The sequence below is a fragment of the Alligator sinensis genome, unplaced genomic scaffold, assembly GCF_000455745.1.
Source record: "Alligator sinensis unplaced genomic scaffold, ASM45574v1 scaffold320_1, whole genome shotgun sequence".
In the NCBI taxonomy this organism is placed as follows: Eukaryota; Metazoa; Chordata; order Crocodylia; family Alligatoridae; genus Alligator; species Alligator sinensis.
The window spans coordinates 650,792-662,720 of NW_005842249.1; the positions used below are offsets into that span (position 1 = coordinate 650,792).

The window sequence follows — 11,929 nt, forward strand, 5'->3', positions numbered from 1 at the left end:
GTGGAACAGAATCTGTACCACGGTTGCAAGGCAAGCTGCTCTTAGAAGCAGCAAGTTATGAATAATACTTCACAGCCCACATAATACTCCATAATACTTCAGATCCACATAATATTTCTGAATAGGTTTTTTTCCCCATGAAAGACATGGCATCTACAGATCACATGGTGCTACAAAGGGATTATATGCGTACTGGCCTCCATAGCTCAATAGCTCCTTGGATGCTTCTGAGTAATGCAGTCATCCTGACCACCTGCTGATAAAATCTGGTAGCATGCAACATTGTAATATGTTCTCTCTCTCCCAACCTGATTCTGTAACTTTGCAAACCCCAAATCTGGGATACAGCGTGTGGCAAAAAATGATTCCACAGGAAACATCAAATGTGTTGTAGGACTCCAGTAGTATAAATTATTATAATCTGAGGTTAATAATTCCTTATTTGGGGCAATTTGGATGACTGCGCTCATGAACATGAGGACATTTAAGAGAACTGATTTGAAACCAATGGGAGTTTGACCAATGATTCCAATGGGACAAGGCACAGGTGCTCTGTTATGAAAGTAACTTGAGTATTAAAGCATAAGGTAAGCATGGTCCCCTCTCTATAAATATCCTATGGATGTCAGCTGCATCCTTCCAGTAAGCTAGTCTTAGGAAATGAGGCTTGTGTCTGTTGTAGCAGTGCATTTGATGTAGGATATTTGTAAACGACTCTAACAGACTGCCAACGTGGGCTCACCGGATTGGTTTGAGATACTTAACCTGGGCTAGAAACAGTGCTGGTGAACTCTGAGCAACCCCAAGGGTGGAGCAGGGGAGCCCTGCCCTGTGGAAAAGGAGAAGCCAGTCGAAATAAGGGGTTTTCAGTCCCCCCATTTGCATGGAAGGGGGATGGCTGGAGTTGGGGGCCCACCACCCTGAGCCCTGGTTGGTGGGTTTGCAAGACAGGGAGGGACTGCCGGAGGGGATAAAAGCAGAAGCCAAACTGGCGTGTGTGGGGGGGCTGCTGTCAGTGACTCCAGGGAATGGCGCAGGAGGCCTAAGAAGAGCTGGGGAGAGCTGACCCAGCAGAGGGAGCAGACAGACCCCTCTGAAGAGTCTCGAAGGCCCTGGGAGAAGAAGGCAGCAGCAGTCAGCCCTGTCTCCAGCCCTGCAGCAGAGAGGGAGCCGCGGCCAGGGCTTGGGGCAGAGAGCTGGTGCCCCAGGGCCCCATTGCAGTGTGCTGGATGTGCCAGGAGTCCCAGAGGCTAGTGGTGGCAGTCATCCTCCCACTCCACTGCGGAGAAGAAGCAGCAGCCAGGAGCGCAAGCGACATCCTTATCCGGAGCAGGGAGCTGGGCCGGTGAGTTGAGGAAACACCTCACCTTCCCTGGGGAAGCGGGACAGCAGCAGGCAAGGCATTGGACTCCCAAGGAGCAGCAGAGCGCCAGGACAAGGGTCCCTGGGAGCTTGGTGCGCAGGCCGGCGCTCAGAGCAGGACTGGCAAGCTGCGAGGCATGTGGGGTGCCCGGCCAGTCATCTGGAGCAAGGGTTTAGAGCAACAACCCCTGGGAGCTGTCTGTGCTGCTGACCCTCTGCCACTGACTGCCTCAGAGGGGACTCAGTCCTGTCCCTTATTCTGCAGCTGATGGTCATCAGATGGAGTCCCTGAGCTTTGTGCTTGGGTCATGCTGATTGCTGCAGGAGCCTACTCTGTTGCTTGTTGCTTGCCTTTTTGGTTGCCACAGAGGATCACCCTTCGGCCTCTTTGTGGGGTTGGGTTTTGATACAATTTGATTGCTGCAGATGAGAAGAGCTTAACCTGTTGAAGTCTGTCGCTTATTGGGAAGCCTGTTGGAGCTGCAGGGAGTGACCAACTTGTTTCCTTGTGGTAGCATCTCAGCAGTGGCTGAAAGCTGCCAGTTACCCTACCTGTGGTTCTTGAGTCAAGGGTTGACTAATGCATTCTGGTTTGTTTTGTAACTCTGGTTATGCCATTTAAGTTCACTTGTAATTAACCTTTCCTATTATTCTTGTTTTGTAAATAAACTGTAAATAGTTAAATCAGTTAAATGTTAGACCTTCTTGGGACCATGGGCTGCTCTGTGGGGAGCAGGGACCGGCTGGAAAGTAAATTGGTGCTGGCCGGAAGCCCTGTCTCACTCTCATTACACCATCCCTGATATTGGGCAGCGGTGGCAACTATTGGGCTGCCACCCGGGTTACACAACCTTTGATAAAACCAAGAGCTGAGAGTTTGCACTGTAGAATGAGATACTATTTTAATTGCTGGACATTTTAAAAACAAGGCAGGATGTTTTTTCAGAAGCTATACTGTAGATCAGGCAGGAATGAAACTCAGGGTAGTCCTGTGGTCTATAACAGGGATCAGCATCATATGGCCCATGAAGCCATAGAATCCAACCTATGGAGCTGAGGGGAGAGGGGCGGCTTTGCCCATTCTACATCTGGGCAGCTGGGAGGACTGGGCCTGTGCCATGCTGTGGCTGTGCAGTTGGGGGGATTATGCCTGGACAGTGCCTAGGTGATGGGGAGAAGTGGCAGTGGCAGCCATGGTTTGGGTTGGGAACACTACCAAGGACCTGAGCTGGGTTGATCTGTTCCTCTGCTCCAAAAGCTTCCTTACCCCTGGTCTATAGGCTCCAGAAAAATCAGACCGGATAGCCACTGGGGTCTCTCCTGCCTTCCTGATCAGTGATTCTATCACAGAGTGCTTTGGAGTTTACACCCATGGTTTTATTTTTTGTTAACAAGTTTTTCCCTTTCTTTCAACAGATGGACAAGACATTTCAAAATTCCATTTTACGAAAGAAACACATCAGCTCACGCTTAGTCAGACTGAGGTATGTGAAACTGCAGCCAAGACATCCAGATGAAGATGTATCAAAATGTTCACCTGTCCTGGCCTTTCCCACACCCTCAATGCAGCACAAAGTATACAGCTAATATCCAGTCCTAGGCTCCAGTCCTACAATGAACTCTGTTGCTGAAAGACCCCTATTCTATGTGGGGTCTGTTCTAAGACCCCATACTCTAAGACCCCTATTCTATCTGGGAGCAAGGGGATTCTCACACAGATCCTGGTGCTGTGATGGGGTCTGCTTCTCTACTGACAGAACAGCAGTCATTGTTTCCTGGAGTTTCTAAAGGTATTATATGAGTTGCTGGAGGAATGAGAATACTTACACCTCTGAAAACTGATCTTGCCAGCCCAATTCATGATCATTTGATGGTTGAACAAGGCAGGAACATAGGCACAAAAAACCTGATCTGAATTGCTTTGCTTTTTACATCTTCTGGAAGCAGCGTAAGAACTTTTAATTGGGCAGGATTTTAGCAGGAGGGATTACATTTTGGGGCACTGTTTAGGGAGTTTGTTGTTTTACATATACTATTCCGTTTTAATATTTTATCTAATTCTATAATTTAGCTTGTGTTTTATTGTAAGCCGCTTGAGCCTTTTCTGAGGAGGGCAGCGTGTAAGTCTATTCAATCAATACATAAAACAGATGATATGATCTGCTGGAGAAGATTGAGTAAACTTCAGTAAGCCATAACTAGATATAGATCTATGCTGGTGTCTACAACACAGACAAGGCAAGAACATCACAGAGATGTCCTAAAAGAAGACTTAGGGCACAGGCAGAAGTGACAATATTTGCCTGATCTGGCCACAGAAAGTGGCCTATAGCCATAACCAAACAAATGCCTGGCGGCAGACAGCTTCAAAAAATGGCTGATGGGGCAAAAACTGAACCCTCATTGCATGAGGGTTCAAATGAAGAAGTTTCAGAACAGTGTCTTCTGTAACTTGTGTCTGTGCTGTCTCCCAGCCTGTCACTGATTTCAGAATGGGAAGGAGGAAAGGGAGCAGAGGAAGTTCAGTCTGGGGATTTTTCAGCCCTCACTGGAGGGTGGGAAGGGTGTATTGGAGTCCTCCTCCAAGGTGGGGGGGACTCCAATACACCCACTCCACCCTCCAGCACTGGGTGGGGAACTTCTAGAACAAGCACACTCTTCCCTTTCCTCCCTTCCCTTCTGAAAACAGGGACAGGCTGGGAAGGAAGAGGGGCTGTTGATAGGGGAAAATCAGCTGCAGGCTGCACCCACCAGCTAGATTCCCCTCCCACCAGGAACCAGCAGTGAACTTCTGTTTGGTCTGGGGGATCGTTGTAACTCAGAACGCTTCTTGCAAAGCTCTCTCAATTGCAGCAGGGAGCTGCACTTATGTCTGCACCCTTAATCTTTCTTTTGTTATAAAGGGTACTTTGTTTTGACTTTCAGTCAGGGTTGTCACATTTGAAAAAAAACAACCCAGAAATATTGTAGTGGACCCTCAAAATTAAACTTTTTTAATGAAAGTGATTGTTCATCACAAAAAAATTAAGAGCATGGGAACCTACTAGTTGTATGTTTAATATACAGTATGATCATATCACTCTAAATGGAAAACATTGTGATCATTTCATGCACAGTCACCTCTTAGAATTTGTAATGCCTCAGTCAGATTCCACTTTGACATCCCTGTATTCTGCTGCTGCATACTGGGTGTGAGGAGCACAGGCCCATGTGTGACCTGCCTCTGAGCAAACCCATGTGCATGAAGGACAACACAGAGACCACTTAACGCCAACTGGAGATGGAAAAATTGATCACGTTTGAATATTGTCCTACAAATGCAAGCACTCTGACTCTTGTTTTGAGCATGTTTTAGCCACTTTTATAGTTCCCAATAGTGCCTTGTACAAGGGTTGAATTTACTGTACAACTATACATCTGGCAACACTGCTTTAGCATCTCTCTGTAAAGGGCACTTCTGCTAAGCAGCCTATAAACCCAAGTCTTCTCTTTACAGGGGTATAAGTTGTAGCCGTGTTGGTCTAAGGACATAGGCAGACAAGGTTCTTTGAGTAAATCTGATCTCTTATTAGACCAACTCAAATAGTTGGAAAAATTTTTCTTTGCAAGCTTTCAGGTATATATATATATATATCCTTCATCAGGCTGAGGATGATGATGCAGTTGGTATTTGCTCTTCACACACCAACTGCAGATGCTTCCTCAGCCTGATGAAGGATATATATATATATATACCTGAAAGCTTGCAAAAAAGGGTTTTTTCCCCCAACTATCTGAGTTTGTCTAATAAAAGATATCAGTCTTCTCTTCAGCAACTCGCACACAGACAAATCCTTCAGACTAACTAAAGGGACCTTACTTACTGCTGTCAGTGTGTTCCTCTTTCTTCCCCCAATGTTTGTTACTATCCTGCCTCATGTTGTATGTTAATGTAGGTCTCCATCCCAAAAAGCAGGTGAGCACCTGCTTAAATTTAGAGATAAGCATTTGTTCATATGAGAAGGCTGTGTGCTCTGCCATATGTAGCTCTGGTTCTGAATTTCTCTGGCATATATCTGCATATCAGCAGTTCAGAATAAACAATGCATCATAATAATGCCCATTACTTATTAAGAAAGGTGGCTTATGACTGGCTTTGGATCTTTAAGGCACATTTTATAGCAAGTAATTAAAGCTGACTCTGCTTATCAGTGTTGGGAGAGGTGTGCCCACAGGAGCAGATGGTAATTTCCATGCAGTGCAGTACAGGAAGAGCAGGGTGGAGGGGTGGTGAGGGAACACCTCAGAAAATGCGGAGCAACACCCATGATAGTTAATGAGGTGATAATTTGAAGATAAATACAGTCATAATAACCCTGTAGTTGACACCAAAGAAAACAGTCTGCTGGACAGGATACCTGGTTGAGAGTGTAAGCAACTTGGGGCAGGGACTTTGTCTTCCTGTATGGTTGCAAAATGCCTGGCATATTTTAGGTACAACTGCAATATAAATAATAAGTTTCTCCATCACCCTTCACTAGTAGGCAGCAGGGAAACATAGTTGGTTTTGATAAGTGTTTTACTTGGTGCAGATTTTTATCATGGGGTTGATTGCTTCCTATGCTTTGTTGTTTTGCTGTATTCACCCTTTCCATCATTATAAATGGGCAAGCTATTTCTGTAAACACAAGCTCTCTCTTTCCTGTCTGAATCATTCAGTGATGCTAAAGGGCTGGGTTGTGATGTCACAGCTCATCCACAGAATTCTCTGTGGAGAAACTGTGGTATCAGTGAGGTCAGGGAGTGCCATCACTTAACTAATCAGGCAGGAAGAAGAGGTTGGTTGGAAAAGAAATTATCTTTACACAGCCCTATCTTGGCTATTCAGCAACCATGGAAAAGTAAATACAGAAAAAACATGCAAAAATACATGAGTTACCAAACTACATTAGATGTGTGTGTGTGTGTGTGTGTGTGTGTGTGTGTGTGTAGTAGTAGTAGTATTATACTTCTAGCTAGGGCTACTAATCAGTGATCCAGAAGAAGGGAAATAAGTACAGGCAGTCCTCAACTTACAACATTTTGAGTTACAACATTTTGCACTTACAATGTTTATAAATTGACACCCTGTTTCAACTTTATGACATCAGTTTCAACTTACAACACTTGATCCGATTCAACGCCACGCCAGCAAACACGTTCGCTGCATCACCCATCTCCTTGGAGAACATCTGTCCAAACTTCCTTGGACACTTTCTTTATGAAAGCAGACAAGACTCCTGAGAAGACTCCAGCCAAGAACCCTTCAAAAAGTCCAACCAAGAGCCTTTCAAAAAGTCCAGCAAAGTCACCTCAAAGAATTCCTTCCAAATCAATATGATTGCTATTTACAATATATTAATGCAGCTACATTACTCATCTATAATTGATCGAGTACAAAATTCTGGGGTATTTTTGGTGAAAATAGGGTATCAGGCCTTGGTTCAGGAATGAATCCCCCATTGATAACATTGTGTCTTATGAAAAGATTGGTTCCGAGTTACAACGTTTCGACTTAAGATGCAGTTTTCAAGAACCAATTGTGTCCTAAGTCTGAGGACTGTCTGTAATACTAGTGTTTTTATCCGACTCCCTGTTCAGTGGGGAGCATATCTGGGATGTACCAGTAATTTGGGTGAATTCAGCTTTCACTGTTATCGGATGGGAGAGTTACTTTCTAAACTTCACAGGCTTATCCTGTGGGGTATAAAAATTAATTACCCTTATCAGTGAATCAATTTCCATAGCAGCAATATAGATGATTATATTGGATCCAAAATTATCCTCTTCATTCAAAAATCCAGCCACTATATTTGTGTGGTAGTAACATTACACAGGAAAATATTACCGACTCTTTCCCCATTCTTACAAAGAAGATTCCAATACTCACTGCAAATTGTAGAGGTATTGCTGTCTAAGTCATGGATCCAGTTATCCCCTTGTTCTTTTCAATTGTACAAATACACCTTTCTGGATTTGTAGCAAGTGGATCCTTGATGTGTGTGGGAGAGTATCAGTTATTGCTATCAGGTTGGAATTCAACTTCTTTACCTTCCCTCTAGAAATGCTCTAGTCAGCTTCTCATCTTCCCTCTAACTTCCACTCAAGTAATTGCTGGAGATTCCTTCATTTGATACTCCTCAGAGTCCCAATTTTCAAAGCTGGGTGCCTAAAAGTAGGTTATCTGGGCCTGAAGTTTCTGAAGTACTGAGCATCCACCACTCCAATTGTAATCCAAGGCAACTATAGGTGACCAACTCATTTAGGTACCCGAAAACAGAACTAGTGACCTATTTTTAAGCACCCAGAGTCAAAATTGTTGCTTAGGCTACAATCACAGCCTAATTTTCTTGCATGTATCCTTCTCAGCATTCTGGCGCCTGCTTAGGTTTTTCAGCACTTCACTTGTTCTTTATACTCCTTTACATTTGTTTGTAATTAATGGTGAACCTAATGGAAAGCCAGGAGCATAGAAAGAAAGCAACTGATGGCGAATCTCTTACCTCTGTCTTGTTGGTCTGCAGCCCCAGCAATGGTGGAGTGGAGGCACGGGTTGTGTTCACATTCCAGTTCTGCTCGACAGATAACAAAGAAGCACTACGAGAAAAAATTGCCAGTATCTTACAGAGAAACCTGAAAACAACCCCTGGATCTGTGCATATAAAACTTACTCCTCCTATCTCAGGCAAGTGTCATTTCAGTTTTGATTTTTTTTTTAATACTTTGCCAGTATCTGTACTATTATTATTTTTCATTGTAAATGGGGTGTGTTATTTCCACCTTTTATCTGTTTTCAGTGCAACTGAGAGAGAACTTCATCCCCATGCATGTGGTTAGCATAAATCTGTGTGCCACTTAAGCTTTGTAAATAAAGCTTAAGTGGGGCTTCATTATTTTGTATACAAGGGTGGATTTCACCCTTGCTGTACCCTCCTGATAATCCCATCAGATGAGGCAGTGGGCAGCCTCAGTGGGACTTCTAAATTGGAATAGGCAGCAGCAACTTCAGGTTTATTAGCTTTCAGAGCTCTTGTCTCCTGGGCGCAGACAGAAGTGACAGTTCTCACCTGACCTGGCCACAGAAAGCAGTTTATAACTGTGACTAAACACAAATGCATGGCTACAAACAGCTCAAAAATGACTGATTGGGTGAAAATCTGACCCCTCATTGCATAAGGTATCAGATAACGAAGTTATAAAATGCAGCATCTTTGCAACTTGTGTCTGTGAGCCTTGTAAACTTATGAAGCGTAAAAAGTAGGAACTGAACCTGGGTGAACGTTTTTGGTGAACAGCAAATTTGCTGAAAAAATGCAGTTTTGTGGTGGAGATGGGAACACCATAACCATTTGCACATTCAGGTCAAATCTGTCCAATAGTTTTGTCTGAACAAATATTATTAAGTGGCACAACATTTTGTTTCTAACATGTTAAAATAAAGTTTAGGCTTTTTATTTCAATGTGTTTTCATTTAGACATTGATTGGCTTGGTTAGGAATAGGACAAGCTATGAGATGTAGATAACGATAGACCTCGGTATATCCTGGTGGTTTTAACTCCAGGGTCCTCAATCTGCCACAAACAGAAATAAATCATGGTTTTAGGTAGTACCTAGGCTGCAAGTGTCTACTGCTCTATTCATTACATGACCAGAACTGCATCACTGCTGGCAGTTAAACCTCGTGTATCCCCTAAAGGCCCTCCCTTTCAGTTAACTTCAATGAGGTTCCACTGATTTATACTCGCTTAGATCTCATCCTCTACTTTGGGGGCAGATGCTCATTATGAAGCATGTTTCCATCTGTTTTGAATGTAGCAGCATTATAATTTTGACAAAGGAGTAACAAGCAGGGTTTGCACCCTGGGCAAACTCTGTGGGAAACTTGGGGTGTGGTGGTGGGCAGGTGCCACTGAGTGCCAGAGAGGCAGGGGTTCCAAGAGCCAGCAGGGAGCACAGGAGTCTTACCTAGGCTGGGGACTCAAAAATAGTCCTCAGTTGCTACTGCTGCTGCCACTAGAGCTGCAGCATAGTCTGCCCATCCTGGCTGTCACTCCTACAACAGTAGCACGGTGTTCATGCACCTGGCTGCAGCAGCAAGAGCAACACTGTGGGGCTGCTTTTGCTGCTGGGGCACAAACACCATGGGCATGAGGAGCAATTCTGGTACCCACTCCTAAGTTGGTGCCCAGGGCTAGTGCCCTGCTTGCCCATCCCCATTTATTCTGCTGAATTTTGATGCAATTAATGTTACAGAATAGTCCATTTAAGGATAGTTTCTTGCCTCTTCTCACTCCCTCTGTGTTGCTGCCCAATTAGGGAATTATAAAACAGACATAAAGGATTTAAGTTTGAGAGTGCAATCCTATTCCATCTTGCTCAACTCCTTGAAAAGCTTAATGTCCCTGGATCTTCCTTGATCCTCATGCTTTTCACAACTTACACCTTAAGGAGAAGATGAAGCGTTCCCTTCATCTAGATGCTCTAATGATTTTTCAGAGATTTGAGCAAGGTGGAACAGCATCACACTTAGTGCCACTTAGACACCTCAGTGGAAGAATACAATCTGGCCTTTGGGCTTTTGATGTGAATTTTGTTGCACTTTATTTACTCTATTTGGGGGAAGAATGGGGGCAGGGGTTAAACTGCTTCAGGATGAATTACTGGACACAAGAAGAGCTTAATACATCTGTTGTTTAGCATTCCTGGCATGCACACCCAAAGTTCTCCTTGAGATGATACAGTCCCAATTGATGCGTTGTATTACTCTGTTTTTCCTTACCAGTGTCTTTTAGACTGTGGCAAGTAAGTGAAGGACAGGTGGCTATGCTGGAATAATGCTAATAATGGCACTGAGTCAGAGCTCATGCTTGTTGGATTCAGGGTCAAACGACCATAGTTTGTCTCTTCTTCCTTCTCCCAGCTCTCACAATAGATGGACTGTCTAGCAGGAGTTGCATAAGGCATGAATATAAGCTGACACCTGTCAAGTACTTCCTCAGAAACAAGCCAGTTTTCATAGTTGAAATCACACCACTTGTTTGGAATCTTGACCGATTACACCTCCACAATGGAGCAAGAATGTCATGTCTTTGTATTGTTCTTATTCCAGTTAGGCCATTGCAGAAGTCACGGGTGAACAAATAACAAGAGGCCTCTGATTTAGAGAGCTCACACGACTATTTCAACCATATGTAGCAGGTGAACAATATGACAAATTGTGGTGGCAAGGGAGGAAAAAGGGCCAAGTAATAGGGGAGAGATGTGCCTTTCCATTAGGTGGGAATCAGTCGTCTCAAGCAGCTGCCAGTTTGTTGAGTGGCAGACTGAAATTATTTCTAGGTCAAGTAGAAACAGACTGGTTCTAAGAAGGGATTTCCAAGGACAAGAGATGGATTTGTGAGATGGATTTGTGAATTTGGATAGATTTCAATTCCCTCCAAACTATAGGAGGGGACTATAACATCCTGTTACAGTTGTCTGCCCAACTGCTTAAATTCAGAATCTGGTAAGTGATGGGAGTTAAATAAAGTCATTTAATCTAACTGACACACACACATTGTGCCCAAGCAGTCGAGTTTTAAAATAGTTTCTAGTTGGTAACTAACTAATTATGTGGAATTAGATCATGCATTAAATATTCAGATTCAATAAAAGACATCTTCTCGAAAGATGCATTCTAAAGTTATCCAATTACTCCAAAAGCCAAAAACAAAATACTATAGGTCAACTTTGTTACTTTTCTTAAATATTCTAGTCTGCATTTAAAGTGGTGGCCATAGGATAGTTCTAGTACTCGGGGCAGGAATATTCTTGTGCAATTTCTTGTGCGGGGGGACTACCGCTGCTGCTGGCCTGCTGAGCAATCCTTGCAAAGCCAGCGGATCACAGCGCTTCAGGGAGCCCACCCCTGCCCCAGCCCTGGTAAAATCTGTGGGCAAGGAAGGAGCCCCCCAGGGGGCACTTGCCTGCCTGTACACTAATGCCAGGAGCTTGGGGAATAAGCAGGAGGAGCTCATCCTCCTGCTCAGTGCAAACAATTACGATGTCATAGGGATAACGGAGACCTGGCGGGACTTCACCCATGACTGGACCATGGGTATAGATGGCTATACCCTGTACAGGAGGGATCGTGTAGAGAAAAGGGGCGGGGGGGTAGCTCTCTATGTTAAGGAAAGCTACACATCCCTGTAAGCCGATATTGGCGACCAGGGTGGATGGCTGGAGACCCTCTGGGTTAAAATCCGTGGGGAACACGGCACAGGGGACACAATGGTGGGAGTCTATTACAGACCTCCCACCCAAAGTCCTGAGCTTGACCAGGAGTTTGCCCAGGAACTGGCTGAGGCAGCTTGCTCCAGGACCATGGTTGTCATGGGTGACTTCAATTACCCAGACATCTCATGGGAGGATCGCTCAGCAAAATCTGAGCGGTCGCAAAGCTTCCTCTCGTTGCGTGGATGACCTCTTCCTGACTCAAGAAGTCTATGGGCCAACAAGAGGCAAAGCGCTGCTCGACCTGGTACTGGCTACTGGGGATGACCTAGTCGG

General features: G+C 44.5%; 1 long non-coding RNA gene across 1 annotated transcript; it reads left to right on the plus strand.

Annotated features, from left to right (window-relative positions):
- The first annotated feature begins 626 nt into the window (after positions 1–626).
- Positions 627–8,021, plus strand: LOC102378067. The gene is made up of 3 exons (XR_324305.1): positions 627–642; positions 2,779–2,846; positions 7,905–8,021. It is a non-coding gene; the product is annotated as an uncharacterized LOC102378067 (long non-coding RNA).
- Positions 8,022–11,929: the final 3,908 nt, after the last annotated feature.